Below are 18825 nucleotides of genomic sequence, written 5' to 3'. Positions count from 1 at the left end.
GTGACAAAAGGCTTAAAAGAGTTAAAGATCTGATAAGAGCTCACAATAAGGCAACTGACAAAAGAATTTGGTTATTTCTGTGACACACATTTTATTTACTTATTTATTTATTCAATTTTTATTTTAACGTTTTTTTTAAGTTTATTTTTGAGAGAGAGAGAGAGAGAGAACGAGTAGGGGCTCGATCTCATGAACTGTGAGATCATGATCTGAGCCGAAATCGAGAGTCAGACGCTTAACCGACTGAGCCACCAGGCACCCCTGTGACATACATTTTAAAATCATGACTGATAACACTATGGCAGGACATCAGGCTTTAGGAATTTCATATAAATATATCCTTTAAAAAAGTTTAGCATCATTTTTTTTTGACATGCTTCCCATGAAATGTAACATATACAAAAATTACATTGTAAAAAAACATAGCTCTTTGAATAGAGACGACTCAGTTTTTTAAGCAATCAAAGACCCAGTAAAGACAAAACAGAATCTTTGTTTTTTAGACAGATTACATTAGAGGGAAAGAGATACTGTTGTTTACAATTTCTTATTAAGAGCAGGCCAATATCTAAGAAAACTTTGTCCTCTTAACAGAGAGAAAACCAAATTCTAATTTAGCACGAGTGTACTTTTTGATATTAAAATTCTTATTTTTTCTTTTTTTTCAGTTTTTAAAAAATTGTTTTTAATGTTTTTTTATTTTTGAAAGAGACAGAGACAGAGCGTGAGTGCGGGAGGGGCAGAGAGAGAGAGGGAGACGCAGAATCCGAAGCAGGCTCCAGGCTCCGAGCTGTCAGCACAGAGCCCAATGCAGGGCTCGAACCCAAGAACCGAGAGATCATGACCTCAGCCAAAGTCGGACGCTCAACCTACTGAGCCACCCAAGAGCCCCCTTATTTTTCTCTTTTTCACTTATGTAAGTCCATTCCAATCTCTTAGCTTGACTACCTTTTCCATAGACCTTCCACAACTTTCTGCCCATTCAGCCTTTATCCCAAAACTGTGAATCAGGTATCCACTCACACAGCTAAAGCTTTTTACTGATATTTGTGATCTTATGGAGGCTGTGGACTAGAATTGGGGCACGGGAACTGGTGCAGCAGTCTGTCTTTTTAAAAGCCTCCCCCTTTTCCCCTTTGGTCTCTTTGGTCAATGTTTCATTTATTTCCTGGAGTGTTTATGTTTCAAAGGCATGATACAATTTACAACTTCCCGGGACAGAGAAAGAATGCAAGTTTTCTCCTCAGAGTGTTGAGGTAATTGCTATGGAAAATTTTCCTTAGGCGCCAGGTTGGCTCAGTTGGTAGAGCATGTGACTCTCGATCTCAGGGTCATGAGTTCAAGCCCATGTTGGGTGTGGAGCCTACTTGAAAATTTCTTTTTTTCTCAGTATAAGGGGTCAGAAAGCATGAGGCATTTTGTACATTTCTTCATGAAACCTAACATCCTCCTCTTCTCTTTCCTCACTTTCTCAGAGATTCCACCTCTTCGCATCCTAATCAGGCTTTGTCACAAATGCTCGGATCTTAATCTGAGGCATTTTAGGCTCTCCTAGCTTTGCCAAATGTCACGCTATAAGACCTCTAACTTGGGGTGCCTGGCTGGCTCATTGGGTGGAGCGTGTGACTCTTGATCTCAGGGTCGTGAGTTTGAGCCCTACATTGGATGTACAGATTACTTAAAAAAAAAAAAAGTCCTCTAACTCATTATCCTGTTCCCCCACCTTGTCTGCCATCCCCAAAGCTAGTACAACCACACATTCTTCTTTAAAAAATTTTTTTTTGGGGGTCGCCTGGGTGGCTCTGTCAGTTGGGCGTCCGACTTCAGCTCCGGTCATGATCTCGCGGTTTGTGGGTTCGAGCCCTGAGTTGGGCTCTGTGCTGACAGCTCAGGGCCTGGAGCCTGCTTCGGATTCCGTGTCTCGTTCTCTCTCTGCCCCTCTCCCACTTGTTCTCTGTCTCTCAAAAATAAATAAATGTAAAAAAATTTTTTTAAAGATAAAATAAAGAATAATTTTTTAATGTTTATTCATTTTTGAGAGACACAGAGAGACAGTGTGAGCAGGGGAGGAGCAGAGGGAGACACAGAATCCGAAGCAGGCTCCAGGCTCTGAGCTGTCAGCACAGAGCCCAACACAGGGCTTGAACCCATGAACCACAAGATCATGACCTGAGCAGAAGTTGGGCGCTTAACCGACTGAGCCACCCAGGCGCCCCCTGTCTCCTCACTTCAAAATAAATGCCACATGCAAAAGAATGGAATTAGGTCCCTTGCGTATGTGAGCACCATACGTGAAAATCAACTCAAAATGGATTAAAGACTTACACGTAAGATCGCACAGGTTTGGGGGCGGGGGGGGGGGGGGGGGGGGGGGTTCGAGCCCTGCATCCGGGTATCTGCTGCCAGCGCGGAGCCCAGTTCAGATCCTCTGTCCTCCTGTCTCTCTGCAGCACCCCCCGCCCCCCCCATCTCTCTCTCAAAAACAAACATTTTTTTAAAAAAGAAAATACAGGTAATTCTATGAGATTTCGTGAGGTCTTAACGGACAGGACTTTCATCTGCTGCTTACGTGGTGGCGGGCACTCCATAAGTCATCGATACTGTCTTGCGTATTAACTGGGGATAGGGGTTAACGCTCCCTCCGCGAAGCTTCCTGAAGCCCCCGACAAGCCCCGCCCCTGTCGCCAAGTTCACAGGTGCCTGAGCAGCCTGTGCGGCGGCACCAACCAGAGGCACGCACAGCCCCAAGGGACGGGGAACCTAGGGAGGGCTGGGGGAGACCTAGAAGGGAGGGGCTGGAGTGGGATGTGAAAAGCCCGCCGAGGTGCCCAAGGAGACGTGAGAGGCGGGGAGAGAAGGGGGAGATGCTGGAGGGGCGATGTGGCCCCACGGCAGGAGCCGGTTCCAGGCGGGGGCGCCTGGGTGCTCCAGGTCAGATTACGGGGGCCGACACCCGCAGTGACTTGGCAGAACGCCGGCTCCCCACCGGGCGAAACAGGCATCCACCCATCGCTGGATCCGCCAGGCTCCTCGCTCATCGCGTAACCTAACCGCGCCCCCCCCCCCCCCCCCCCCCGCAAACCAAGGAGTTAATTGCTTCAACCCTGAGATCTTTCTCGAACCTTCCAGCTCTGTTGGGGGCTGGCCAAATGCAAGCTCGCTCCCAGAGCCAAACCATAGCTCCTTAACGACCAATGCCAGGGTGACTGGCGATGGAGAGCCGTTGGGGGCCTCAGGTGCTGGGAAGAGGAGTACTTACTATCGGCCTTCACACACCTTATGTCTGGAAAAGCTGCGTCGGAGCACCAGGGGGATGAAGGGGGGATATCTGCTAGCCCACCTTATTAGTGGCTTCTAAATACCACTCACCACGAGAAGATTCAGGGCTCTTTGAAGAAATCGCTTTTTCTTTTTTTTTTTTTTAATTTTTTTTAACGTTTATTCATTTTTGAGACAGAGAGAGACAGCATGAACGGGGGAGGGTCAGAGAGAGGGAGACACAGAATCCGAAACAGGCTCCAGGCTCCGAGCTGTCAGCACAGAGCCCGATGTGGGGCTCGAATTCACGGACTGCAAGATCGTGACCTGAGCCGAAGTCGGCCGCTCAACGAACTGAGCCACCCAGGCGCCCCAGAAATCGCTTTTTCTAGGGCTGAGCCAGGAAAGTACAAAATGAGCTTGGAACATCTTGTGCCAGAAAGTAAGGGGGTGCCCAGAGGATGCTGGGGACATATCAGAATGATACGGGAGGCAGCCCGAAGGGGTCTCACTGGGTCAAATCTGGACAATTGAAGCACCAAAATAAATAATATTAGGACTTCTAGTTCCCACCAAGTTGGAGTAGCCCCATTCCTCCCAAACCCTCCCTGTTGCAACTACAGATTCCTGTAGCACAACAAACAGGAAGTTCTGAAAGGTGGAAAGAAAACAAACTTCCTAGGGACCCCCAGGATTTGAGAAATAACAGAGCAGTGAATTTCCTCAGCTGCCTCACTGCCACCTGTAAGCCCTGAATGGGGGCCCATCCAGAACCGCCCACAGGAGCGGAAGAAAAATAAAAAATAAAAAGCCACGGGGAAAGTCTGCTCCCCTTGGCCAAAGGTGCCAAAATACAGGTGGACTAACAACAGGAAACTTTTTAGGTAATACCAGCCCCGCAGCAGCCGGGTACCAATGGAAAATTCACCCCCACTCACTTGAACAGATTACACCAGGCAGTGAGAGAGGGGATCTAATCCGGAATTGCACATTCTCCTCACTTCTCGGGTCAGCAGGGCCCAGCAAGCAGGTGAGTTTACAATCCCACACAGAGACAAGGAGATGATGCAAGCCTGTGCCCTAATTTTGCTGGGGACACATTTCCTGCTGAGGGAGGAGGCGAGTTTCCGGGCAGTGTAAATGGTGTTGGATGGGTCGCATCTCCCATATATTTGCCGAGTTTTTGTTTAGTAGTTTTATCAATTGATAAGAGTGGGTGTTAAAGTCTTCAACTCAGTACGTCTGTTTATTTCTCCTTTCAGCTCCATTAGGGTTTTTTTTTTTAAATATTATTATTATTGAATGGCGTGCGTGGGTGGCTTGGTTGGTTGAGTGTCCCAGTGTTGATCTCAGCTCGGGCCTCGATCTCAGGGTTGTGGGTTCAGGCCCCTCTTTGGGCTCCACGCTGGGCATGAAGCCTACTTAAAAAACATTATTGACGTATAGTTGACATGCAGGGTTATATTAGTTTCAGGTGTACGACGTCGTGATTTGACAATTATATGCATTATGCAGTGTGCTTACCACAATAAGCATAGCTACTGTCACCATGTAACATTATTACAGTATTGTTGACCCTGCTCCCTCGGCTGTACTTTTTTCATCCCCATGACTTATTTATTTTATAACTGGAGGTTTGCACCTCTTAATCCCCTTCACCTATTTCAGTCATCTCCCCATCCCTTCTCCCCTCTGGCCACCACCAATTTCTTCTTTGTATTTATCAGTCTGTTTCTGTTTGTTGTTGTTTTATTTTGTTTTAGTTTTTTAGATTCCACATATAAATGAAATCATATGGCATTTGGTTTTCTCTGCCTGATGTATTTTACTTAGCATGATACCCTCTGGGTCCGTCCATCTTGTGAGCGGCAAGATTTCATTCTCTTTTATGGCTGAGTAATATCCCATTGTAGGTATATATACCACATCTGCTTTATCCATTCACCTATGGACCCACACTTGGGTGACTTCCGTATCTTCGCTGTTGTAAACAACGCTGCAACGAACATAGAGGTGCATGTGTCTTTTTGAACTAGTGTTTTTGTTTTCTTTGGGTAAATACCCAGTAGTGGAACTACTGGACCGTATGGTATTTCTATTTTTATATTTAAAAACAACCTCCATACTGTTCTCCATAGTGACTGCACCAATTTACGTTCCTACTGACAGCGTATGGCAATACTCATTATTTCTTGTGTTTTTGATACTAGTCATTCTGACTGGTGTGCATCAGTTTTTGGTTTACGTATTTTGAAGCTCTTTTGTCTGGTACCTGCACATTTAGGATTGTTATATCTTCCTGGTACGTTGATCCTTTTATCATTATGCAATGTCCCTCTTTGTTTTTACTAAAGTTTTGTTTTGTTTTGTTTTTTGGGTTCTTTTTGTTTTTGTTTTTTGTTCTGAAGTCTACTTTATCTGATATGGTGTTAAATATATGTGGAGAAAAGATTTAAGACAATTACATTTAAAAAGTGGGAAGGGTAAAGGAAGTAAGGTTTCTAGACCTCATTCAAAGTAGCAAATGCTGATACCAATAGATAAGTTACATTATCTACTGGTTACGGAAGGCAACCACTAAGAAATTTATACAAAGCTCCACACTCAAAACACTATAAATAAGTCAAGATGGAATCCTAAAACATCTTCAAGGACCCCACAGGAAAGTAAGAAAAGAGAAAGGAATAAGAAACAGAGAAAACAGGGGCGCCTGGGTGGCTCAGTCAGTTGAGCGTCCGACTTTGGCTCAGGTCATGATCTCACGATCTGTGAGTTCGAGCCCCGCGTCGGGCTCTGTGCTGACAGCTCAGAGCCTGGAGCCTGTTTCAGATTCTGGGTCTCCTTCTCTCTCTGACCCTCCCCCATTCATGCTCTGTCTCTCTCTGTCTCAAAAATAAATAAACGTTTGGGGCGCCTGGGTGGCTCAGTCGGTTAAGCGGCCGACTTCGGCTCAGGTCATGATCTCACAGTCTGTGCGTTTGAGCCCCGCGTCGGGCTCTGTGCTGACAGCTCAGAGCCTGGAGCCTGCTTCCGATTCTGTGTCTCCCCCTCTCTCTGACCCTCCCCCGTTCATGCTCTGTCTCTCTCTGTCTCAAAAATAAATAAATGTTAAAAAAAAAAAATTAAAAAAAAATAAATAAATAAACGTTAAAAAAAAACAGAAACAGAGAAAACAAACAAAAAACACATTAGCATGGCAGACTTACACTCTAACATATCAATAATGATCTTAAATGTAAATGATCTAAATTCATCAATTAAGACACATTGGCAGAGTGGATTAAAAACATGACCAAATACCATGCTAGAGGGGCACTTGGGTGGCTCAGTTAGGTAAGCTACCAACTCTTGGTTTCAGCTCAAATCATGAGCTCATGGTTTGTGAGATCGAGACCCACGTCGGGCTCTGTGCTGACTGCTCGAAGCCTGCTTAGGATTCTCTCTCCTTCTCTTTCTGCCCTTCCCCCACTCACACTTATGCTCATGTGCTCTCTCTCAAAATAAATAAGTAAGAAAAACTTAAAAAAACAACAACAAATAACATGCTAGAATAAAGAACTCCCAAAAGTCAACAATAAAAAAAACAAGCAATCCCATTAGAAAATGGGCAAAAGGTATGAAGAGACATTTCACTGAATGGGATATGCAGTGGCAAATAAGCCACGAGATGTTCAGCCCCATCGTCCATTAGGGAAATTAATATTGAAACCACAAAGAGCTATCACTGCACACCTGTCAGAATGGCTACGATCAAACACACAAGAAACAACAGGTGTTAGCGAGTACCTGGAGAAAGGGACCCCCTCCTGAACTGTTGGGCATGCAAACTGGTGCATCTACTGTGGAAAAGAGTATGGAGGTTCCTGAAAAAGTTAAAAACAGAACTACTCTACCATCCTGCAATCACACTACTGGGTATTTACCCCCCAAATACAAAAACACTGGGGCACCTGGGTGGCTCAGTCAGTTAGGTGTCCAACTTCGGCTCAGGTTACGATCTCACAGTTGGTGAGTTCGAGCCCCACGTTGGACTCTGTGCTGACGGCTAAGAGCCTGGAGCCCGCTTCGGATTCTGTGTCTCCCTCTCTCTCTCTGCCCCTCCCCTGCTTGCGCTCTGTGTCTCTGTCTTTTAAAACTGAATAAATGTCAAAAAAAGTTTTTTATTTTGTTTAATGTTTATTTATTTTTGAGAGAGAGAGGCAGTATGAGCGGGGGAGGGGCAGAGAGACAGGGGGACACACAGAATCCGAAGCGGGCTCCAGGCTCTGAGCTGTCAGCACAGAGCCCGATGAGGGGCTCGAACCCATGAACTATGAGATCATGACCTGAGCCGAAGTCGGCCACTTAACCGACTGAACCACCCAGGTGCGCCCCCCCCAATTTTTTTAATAACTCTTATAGACTAAAGATGAAGACAATGAAAGCCTTTTTCTCCCTTACCAACTTGGAAGTTTTGATGCCAAAATAGCATGTATTTCCAGGTGCTGTGGCTTCCCCCTATTCAATTAATGCCCTGGCATGGTTCTGGTTTGGGTGGTGATTAGTTTAATTGCTTCTTGTATGGCATTTTCTTCCTCTACGTCTCACTGCTTTTAAAACTGAAGATATTTGGGGCGCCTGGGTGGCTCAGTCGGTTGAGCTTCCGACTTTGGCTCAGGTCATGATCTCACGGTCTGTGAGTTCGAGCCCCACGTCGGGCTCTGTGCTGACCGCTCAGAGCCTGGAGTCTGTTTCGGATTCTGTGTCCCCTCTCTCTCTGACCCTCCCCCATTCATGCTCTGTCTCTCTCTGTCTCAAAAATAAATAAACATTAAAAAAAAAACTTAAGGTATTTAAAGGGTTCTGAGATTTTCCCTCGATTAAAAGTTTTCACTATTTTTTCTATATGCTATTTTTGACAAATTCTGATAAGTTTCAGATATTTCTAGGGTATCTAGTAGTTATTTGGGGAAAAAACAAACATTTGTTATCTATCTTACTCCTTATGCCACAAGAAATTCCTTCTGGATAGAAGCTTTAAATGCTAAAAACAAAACAACACAATACAAACCCAGACAAACCTAAAGAAAAAAAAAAGACATTGGGAGTATTAAATTAAAACAAAGGCAAATATATGTTTTTAAAACTCAGGTTTGAATCCAGGTTCTTTTTTTTAAGTTTATTTATTTATTTTGAGAGAGAAAAAACACAAATGGGGGAGGGGCACAGAGAGAGGGAAAGAGAGAGAATCCCACTGTTAGCGCAGAGCCCCATGTGGGGCTCGAACTCACGAATCATGAAATCATGACCTGAGCCGAAGTCGGATGCTCAACCGACTGAGCCAGCCAGGCACCCCAAAGGTGAATATTTTTATAACTGACAAATCAGATGTCATGAAAGAAAAAGAATTGACAAATTAAACCTCCTAAAAATATAATTGTGTATGCTTCTGAACATTTTGCTATTCTTATACCAACATATTTTTTTTTTACCAAAAATGAGTTCAGTGAATGCTTATTGCTTTGCAATTTATTTTTATTCACTTGGCAATAAAATAATGGTGTCTTTCCAAAGTAGTGCCTTTGTTTTAATGGGTGTATAAGTATCTCATTATATTGAAATCGAGAATGTATTCTCTTTCATATTCTTCTCTTTTGTAAATGTCTTAACTGACTAGGTTATAGGAGAAGCAAAGAATAAGCCTACACCAATATTTATAATGCCTAGAGATTCTTTTCAAAGGGTTTCAAAGCACCTAATCCAATGTTTTTTTGTGACATCCTCTGTTCCAGTGTGTGACTGGACATAAGTGATTCTGGAAAAAAAAATGGTGAGTCACAGGACATATATTTTTTTTCACCACTCCCAGGTGGACATGAATCTTAATATTAAAAAAAAAAACAATAGTAATTAAGATTCTGAAGACAATAAAGTTATGGATGTTGGAAAATTGAATCGTTTTTGATGAGGGAAACAAAGGCATTGTAGATTAAATTAAAATCTCCTCACAGCTTGCAGCCCACTGAGAGACACTGGAAATGTGCAGAGCGTGACCTTCCTAGAGGAACTCATGGCTGCCTTAGTGCCTTAATGTTTATATTTTATTAACAACTAAAAGTAACTTTATCTTAACAGCTGAAAGCCTTGCATCAAAATTCCTTGGAGACTTACTTGATCACTATTCCCCCTCCCTCCACAAACTTAAAATTACACCATCAGTCACTCCTCACAACTGCAGTGCAGCTATTTCTGCCCACGGGGTCCTGTCCCTGTGATATAATAAAATCACTTTTTGCACCAAAAACGGCTCAAGAATTCTTTCTTATCCATTTGCTCATGAACCCCACTTTAAATTTCATCAGTTTTGCTTTCCAGAGCGATGATAAAGATGTGCCATTTTAGTTATTAACTTTAAAAAATAGGGGCGCGTGGGTAGCTCAGTCAGTTGAGCATCCAGCTCCTGATTTTGGCTCAGGTCTGGATCCCAGGGTTGTGGGTTCGAGCCTCTCATCGGGCTCTGTACTGACAGCTCAGAGCCTGGAGCCTGCTTCGGATTCTGTGTCTCTCTCTCTCTCTCTGCCCCTCCCCTGCTTGCACTCTGTCTCTCTCACTCTCAAAAATAAATTAAAAACAACAACAACAACAAAATAAGAAATTTTCCCTTACACCCTCCGTGGCCTGTTTCCTTCCAGAAAATTCCGTGGACAGGATTTTGCACATAGCCCGGTAGAGGGCCCTGTGTTCTGAGCCACAATCAGGCATATGTAGGAGACACTGCAGACCCAGTTAGGACGGAAATCAGGAATGAGGGCTTCTAACCTCCCACATTCCACCCACAGGGCTATCAGTTTCCATTTACAGCTGTTCAGGCATGTAATATAAGAGCTTAGGAGAAACACATTCAAAAGGAATACATCACAATGGTAAAGGATGGTTATTACTGATGAGATGATGGCTGATTTTGCCACATTCTTTTATTTTCCTGATTTTAATGGTAGCACATGTATTTTGTTTTGAATATTCCACTTTCAAAAAGAAAATACAGAAGAAAGAAAAAACAAGAGACAGGAAGTAAATATATGCTTATCAAAAAGATTCAAAACATTTAGACCCACTTTTTAAAAAACTTATTAAAAGCATTTTTAGAACAGTATAAAATAACGTAGGGGCACCTGGGTGGCTCAGTCGGCTAATTGTCTGACTTCGGCTCAGGTCATGATCTCGCAGTCTGTGAGTTCTAGCCCCACATCAGGCTCTGTGATGACAGCTCAGAGCCTGGAGCCTGCTTCGGATCCTGTGTCTCCTTCTCTCTTTCTGCCCCTCCCCTGGCTCTGTCTCTCTCTCAAAAATAAATAAACATTAAACAAAATTTTAAGTAACATACATGAGAATGACCCATTTAACCTTTATCTAATTGGTCATTTTTATCCTTTCAGCAAAAAAAGTGGAAGAATTGACTTATGTGAAGAAGGCACGGATCATGTTTCCAGAAACAAATTTTATCTTGATCTCAAGGAGGAAAAAACTGTGATGACTTTCTGTCATTCAAGTATATTTTGAATTAAAGGGTCATTTGTGTATTTATTCCACAAATATTGAGAGATTACTTTTATGTACCAGGCATTTTTCATTCCATAAACTTCCTCCCCACCCCCACCCCCAATAGGTTTTCCTGCCTAATCTAGATCACAAGCCCTTCTCATTAGGAAACTAGCATGGTTACTATTTTCATTCCGTCTGGTAGATCTTTGTCTCCCCAGCCCCACCTGTCACTTGGGTAAGGCCCCTTCTTTCCTTAGTTCTTCAAGTATTTTTCATGGAGAACTTCTCGTCCTCCCACCACAACTGGCTTCTGCCTGTGGGGCAGTCCCATCCTCAGGACCCCTGGATGGGTGCCTTCATCAGACTCTTGCAGACACCAGGTTTTCCGCTTAACTGTGGGGACCAGGAAGGAAGGCCAGGAAACCCCTGAGCCAAATCTGCTGACATGGAAGTCCCCTGTATGCAGAAGTGGACTGTACTTAAAGATTAAGTAGGTTTGTAAACATTCTCTAGTTTCAAGCCAGGGTTATTTCCTCTTTCCCATCATATTTTATTTTACATTTTTAAATGTTTATTTCGAAATGATTTTATTTGTTTACTTTTTAATGTTTTATTTATTTTTGAGACAGACAGACAGAGTGCGAGCAGGGGAGGGGCAGAGAGGGAGATAGAGGATCTGAATGAATCAGGCTCTCCACTGAGAGCTGAGAGCCCAATGCAGGGCTCAACTCACGATGAAATCATGACCTGAACCGAAGTCGGAAGCTTAATCGACTGAGCCACCCAGGTGCCCCTACTCGGAAATGATTTTAAATTTAACAGAAAACTTGCAAGAATAGTACATAGACACTTTTATGATGAATAGGATATTTTGTAGACTCAAACCCCTCCCATCCATTTAATATTCGTTGATTACTCTTGCCTAAATTAAGAATGATTGAAAGCGGAGATTTTCTTTCTTTTTTAAAATGTTTATTTATTTATTTTGGGGAGAGAGAGCGTGAGAGAGCACACAAATAGGGGAGGGGCAGAGAGAGAGGGATACAGAGAATCTGAAGCAGGTTGTAGGCTCTGAGCTGTCAGCACAGAGCCTGACTCGGGGCTTGAACCCACAAGCTGTGAGATCATGACCTGAGCCGAAGTTGAATGCTTAACCAACTGAGCCACCCAGGCGCCCCTGAAAGTGGTGGTTTTCTAACTCTATCAATTTTTTTTCTACATTTACTAATTGTATTCTACTGTAAGGCACCTGGTATAGATTAAAAAGTTTGCATCCTTCCAAAATTCCTATGTTGAAAATCTAATAACCAAGGTGACGGTGTTAGAAGGTGGGGCCTTTGGGAGGGGATTAGGTCATGATGGTGGAGCCCTCATGAATGGGATACAAGCGACCCAGATAGCTCCCTCTCCCCTTCTACCAAGTGAAGACAGTGATAAGTTGGCAGTTTGCTTCCTGGAAGAAGGCCTTCACCAGAACCGCGCCATGCAGGCACCCTGATCTTAGACTTCCTGCCTCTAGAAGTGTGAGAAATAAATTTCTGTTGTTTCTAAGCCACCCGTTCTGTGGTATTTTGTAATCGCAGCCCAAACAAACTAACATAGCACCCTTATTTATCCATTTGTGCCTGTATGTTGTACATGTGTGTGTATGCACTTATTATGAGTACAGGTTCATGGATTCTTATTAAAATGGTTATAATCTGTTACTAAGCATTTATTTTGATACTCCAATGATCCCATTTTTGGCCAGTGGAAGCCCCTGCAAGCTGGCTTTTGTGTCCTTTTGACATGTCTCCATCAGTGAGCACATCCTTACTTAATTGCACAAAAATGTGTTCCAAGTTCATGTGTTTTCCCTGCCCTGATTCCTTCTAACGGGGAATAAAATTTAAAAACCAAGATTTGTCTGCATTTTAAAGTTTTTCATTTATGGTTTGTCAATTATAACTTACATTTTCCTTTTAACAGTTAATATTATTATTTTCCTTTTTTTAAATTTTTTATTTTTTTAAGTTTATTTTTGAGAGAGAGAGAGAGCACAAGCAGGGGAAGGGCAGAGAGAGAGGGAGAGAGAGAATCCCAAGCAGGCTCCACACTGACAGTGCAGAGCCTGATGTGGGGCTCAAACTCATGAGCCATGAGGTTGTGACCTGATCCAAAATCAAGAGTTGGACGCTTAACCAACTGAGCCACTCAGGCACCCCAATATTGAGTATTTTTGAAGCAAATCATTTTAAATGTAAACACTTTTATTCCATTATCATTTTATTTATATTGTGACAGAATATGTTAAAACCCTGTACACCTATTTCAGGGGTGCTGGGTGGCTCAGTCGGTTAAGCGTCTGACTTCAGCTCAGGTCATGATCTCATGGTGAGATCGAGCCCTGCATCGGGCTCTGTGCTGACAGCTCAGAGCCTGGAGCCTGCTTCAGATACTGTGTCTCCCTCTTTCTCTGCCCCTCCTCTGCTTGTGCTCTCTCTCTCTCTCTCTCTCTCAAAACTAAATAAACATTAAAAAAATTTTAAATCAACCCACCTATGTTGGTCCAAAGGTACACACTTTCAGTTATAAGATGAATAATTTCTGCGGATGTAACATACAGCATGCTGATTATGGTTAATAATACTGTATTATATACCTGAAATTTGCTAAAAGAATAAATCTGAAGTGTTCTCACTACAAAAAGATGATAATTATGGAAGGTGATGGATATGTCCAATAGCTTCATTGTTGTAATCATGTCATAATGTATAGGTATATCAAATCATTATATTGTACATTTTAAATATATGTGATTTTTATGGTCAATTATACCTCAATAAGGCTAGAAAAAAATCCCCAACTCACCTAACGGTGGATACTCTGATGTGGCGTCTAGATGTTCCTTTAAGCAATAACTTGTGGCCCCAGCTGCTGGGAGCGCTGGGAGCATAATCTTTAGCCACCAGCCCTTGCAAGGGTGGCCACAGTTGCAGAGGGACACCTAGCACGAGGCCATGCTCTCTCTCGGTCCACACCCAGTCACTGACTGATGAGGAGGTAGAAAGCCCTGGCTATCTTCAGCCCAGCTCTGGAAATCTCTGATTGGCCACCCTCCATCCAGAGCTTTCCTACATGATCAGCCAAGGCTGTCCAAGGGACTGCACATAACATCTCACCTTGCCCTTTTGTCCAATCTGGCCTCTCCCCCATTGCTTCCATGTGCACTGATGCCAAGAACATTCCCGAATAAACAGTCTGAACACTAAACTCCATTGCAGGGCCTGCGTATTAGAAAACCCGATCTGCAATATCACCTTTCTACCTTGTAGCCTACACTGTCAGATTTTAAAGGAAATGACAAACATTGTGACTATCTGGTCAGATGGATGAGTCTTTGGCTGCAAGGTATATGGTTTCAACAAACTTCTGTGTATGATATAGTTAATATTATGTGTCTAGATTGCACCTCAAGCTGCAAAGCTTCAGCCTACTGTGAAATGTGTGCCTTTTGAACGAAGATGTAAATGGAAAAAAATCCATTAACCCAGTTTAGATTTTTATTAGTGTGTACAAATCCTAAGGCACAGAGACTGTTGGATTCAACATGAAAATCTGTCTCCTAATTGTGAAAAAAAAAATTAGTGCTCTAGAAATGTAAGGATTTTATCTGAATTAAAACTTCATATTGAGGGGCACCTGGCTGTCTCAGTCGGTAGAGCATGTGACTCTTGATATCAGGGTTGTGAGTTCGAGCCCCACGTTGAGTGTAGAGATGACTTAAAATCCTTAAGCGATAACCCTCATATTAATGATAAAAATGTCTTTCACCATCCTGGCCTTTTTCGTTTCTTTTTCTAAAATTTTTTTTCAATGTTTATTTTTGAGCGACAGAGACAGAGCGTGAGTGGGGGAGGGGCAGAGAAAGAGGGAGATAGAATTGGAAGCAAGCTCCAAGCTGAGTTGTCAGCACAGAGCCTGATGTGGGGCTCTCGCGAACCGCGAGATCATGACCTGAGCCGAAGTCAGGTGCTTAACCGACTGAGCCTCCCAGGTGCCCCTTTTTTTTTTCTTTTGTGTCACATAAAACTTAAAATTAATCTGAATAGAAACATTTTGGGGCGCCTGGGTGGCTCAGTCGGTTTAGCATCCAACTTAGGCTCAGGTCATGATCTTGCTGTTCAAGAGTTTGAGCCCCGCATCTGGCTCTGTGCTGAGAGCTCAGAGCCTGGAGCCTGCTTCTGATTCTGTGTCTCCCTCTCTTGCCGCCCCTCCCCTGCTCATGCTCTAGCTCTCTCTCTCTGAAAAATAAAGAAACATTAAAAAAAATTGTTTTAATCTGAATAGAAACATGTTATATCAATAAAATATTTGCATCTTCTTGAAATATAATTTTAGTACAATATAAATTCAATATAAATGATACGTATTTAGTTCAATATAAATATATATTAAAAAATATAAATTTGGTGGTGCTTGGTTGGCTCAGTCGGTTAAGCATCTTACGACCTCACGGTTTGTGAGTTCGAACCCCGTGTTGGGTTCTACGCTGACAGTGCAGAGCCTGCTTGGGACTCTTTTTCTGCCTCTCTCTCTGCCTCTGTTTCTCTCTCTCTCTCTCTAAAATAAATGAACATTTAAAAAATATATATATACATATATTTATAAATTTTTAGTACAAGTCTCTGTTGAAATCTTTCAATAATGCCACTAGAGGGCCTACATTGTAGGAAACTCTTGATACCATAAAGGTTGCTAGGTTTAGCAATTGCTGGTTTTGAGAGCTTTAACAGCTTTTTAAAAAATATTTTATTTTTATTTATTTATTCAAAAAAATTTTAAATGTTTATTTATTTTTGAATGACAGAGAGAACACAGCGTGAGCTGGGTCAAGGCAGAGAGAGAGGGAGACACAGAATCCGAAACAGGCTCCAGGCTTCGAGCTGTCAGCACAGAGCCCGATGGGGGGCTCGAAGTCACTGACTGTGAGATCATGACCTGAGCCGAAGTTGGATGCTTAACCGACTGAGCCACCCTAATATTTAATTTTTTTTTTAATTTTTATTACTTTTTTATTTTGAGAGACAGAGGGAGAACAAGAGGGGAAGGGGCAGAGAGAGGGAGAGAGAGAGAATCCCAAGCATGCTCCTGTCAGTGTGAATCCTGATGTGGGGCTCGAACCCACAAACTGTGAGATCATGACCTGAGCCAAAACCAAGAGTCAGACGCTTAACTGACTGAGCCACCCAGGCACCCCAACAGCTTTAAAATAGAAAATAACTAGCGTGAAGACAGCGAGGAAGTGAGGGAGAGATGTAGAAAGGCAGACTGTGACAATGAAGCATGAGGCGATGATGGGTTACAGGAAGGATCTTAAATGTCCTAGGGCCTAACTGTCCCCATATTGCTCTTCAGAATTATGAAGTGCCATTTCCCATGGGAACTCAAAATTCTTCTTTCTTTTTTCTTTTTTTTTTAGTGAGAATATCAATGATCTTTATTTCTCTCTTGTACTTTACTATACTTTCTGAATTTTTCTTTAAAAAAATTTTTTTATGTTTATTTATTTTTGACAGAGAGAGAGAGAGAGAGACAGAGCATGAGCGGGAGAGGGTCAGAGAGAGGGAGACACAGAATCTGAAACAGTCTCCAGGCCCTGAGCTGTTAGCACAGAGCCCCACGCGGGGCTCGAACTCACAGACCGAGAGATCATGACCTGAGCCGAACTTGGACGCTCAACCGACTGAGCCACCCAGGTGCCCCTGAATTTTTCTAATAGTACATTTAAGAAAGTCTTTTTAATGTTTATTTTATTGTTATTTTTAATGTTTACTTATTGATTTTGAGACAGAGAGAGCGGGGGAGGGGCAGAGAGAGGGAGAGAAAGAATCCCAAGCAGGCTTCCTGCTGTCAGCATGGAGCACGACACAGAGCTCAGACCCATGAACCATGTGATCATGACCTGAGCCAAAACCAAGAGTTGGATGCTTAACTGAGTGAATCACCCAGGCGCCCCTATTTTTTTTTTTTTTTTGATAGAGGGAGAGAGTGTATGTGGATGCTTGTGCACGCACGCAGGCAAGAGCAGAGGAGGGGCAGAGAGAGAGGGAGAGAGAATCCCAGTCAGAGAGAGATAGCCCCACCACAGGGGGACTCAATCATATGAAGAGATCATGACCTGAACTGAAATCAAGAGTCCATGGCTAGGGGCACCTGGGTGGCTCTGTGAGCGTCTGACTTCGGCTCAGATCATGATCTTCCAGTGCTTGAGTTCGAGTCCCACGTCGAGCTCTGTGCTGACAGCTCAGAGCCTGGAGCCTGCTTTGGATTCTGTGTCTCCCTCTGTCTCTGCCCCTCCCCTGTTCATGCTGTCTCTCTCTCTCTCTTTCTCAAAAATAAATAAATGTTAGTAAATTTTTTTTAATTAAAAAAAAAAGAGTCCATGGCTTAACCAACTGAACCATCCAGGCACCTCTATTTTTTTTAACTTTTTATTTTAATTACAGTGTAGTTAACATACGGTGTTATGAGTTTCAAGTGTACAATATAGTGATTCAACACTTCCATACATCACCCAGTGCTCGTCACTACTGCACTCTTTAATCCCAATCACCTATTTAACCCATCCCCCCACCCACCTCCCCTCTGGTAACCATCAGTTTGTTCTCTATAGTTAAAAGTCTGTTTCCTGGTTTGTCTTTCTCTCTCTCTTTCTTTTCCCTTTGCTCATTTGTTTTGTTTCTTAAATTCCACATATGAGTAAAATCACATGTATTTGTCTTTCTCTGCCTGACTTATTTCTCTTAGCCTTATACTGTCTAGCTCCGTCCATGTTGTTGCAAATGGCAAGATCTCATTCTTTTTTATGGCTGAATAGTATTCCGTTATATATACATATACATATATATATATATATATATATATATATATATATATATACCACCTCTTTATCCATTCATCAGTCGACAGATGCTTGGGCTGCTTCTATATCTGGGCTATTATAAATAATGGTGCTATAAACATTGGGATGCGTGTATCCCTTTGAATTAGTGTTTTTGTATTCTTTGGGTAAATACCTAGTAGTTCGATCATAGGGCAGTTCTACTTTTAACATTTTGAGGAACCTCCATACTGTTTTCCTTAGTGGCTGCACCAGTTTGCATTCCCACCAACAGTGCATGAGTGGGGAAGTCAAACTTTGAAAGAGAAAATGTTAAGAGAAACTCATCCTTCTGTGGCATTCTCAAGACCTTTGGCACCATATGTTTTTAGCATCAATTAAAATTCTTCTAATGTTGGAGCGCCTGAGTGGCTCAGTCAGTTAAACATCCAACTTCAGCTCAGGTCATGATCTCACAGTTTGTGAGTTCGAGCCCCGCGTCGGGCTCTGTGCTGACAGCTCAGAGCCTGGAGCCTGCTTCGGATTCTGTGCCTCCCTCTCTCTCTGCCTCTCCCCACCCTTTCAAAAATAAATAAACATTTAAAAAATAATAAAATAAAATTATTCTAATGTTACAATACAAATTACACTGTTAAGAGCAATACTGGGCATAAAGGAGTAGACATGGGCTTAGAGACCTAGGCTGGGCCCTGCTGAGAAAGGCATGTCTAGGTCTCCTCATTCTGTCCCTGGCAAGTTCAGCTTCCTCATCTGTGGGACCAAGGAGGGAAGGAAAGGGGTGTGATTTTCTCACTCCTCTTTGCCAGCCTCTGCCTGGACTGGTCTCAAGTTTGGACATCTCACTACATTAATGCTACAAGACACCTCTTTTCCTTCTCTGTTGGAAAAGGGTGCCCATGAGAGAGAATGATATTTAGACTAGAAAAATAGGCATCAGCTATAAAATTGTAAAGATTTTCAAGTGAGTGTGCATTTTTTTATATTGTATTTATTTTTGAGAGAGCACAAGCTGGGGAAAGGGCAGAGAGAGAGGGACAGAGGATCTGTGAGCCCGATGTGGGGCTTGAACTCACGAACTGCGAGATGATGACCTGAGCCAATGTCAGGTGCTCAACTGACTGAGCCACCCAGGTGCCCCTAAATGAGTATGCATTTGTGAGCAC

Source organism: Panthera onca, chromosome X (assembly GCF_046562875.1).
Source record: "Panthera onca isolate mPanOnc1 chromosome X, mPanOnc1 haplotype 2, whole genome shotgun sequence".
NCBI lineage: Eukaryota > Metazoa > Chordata > Mammalia > Carnivora > Felidae > Panthera > Panthera onca.
The sequence above is the reverse complement of the archived record's forward strand: the minus strand, read 5'-3'. Positions refer to the sequence as shown.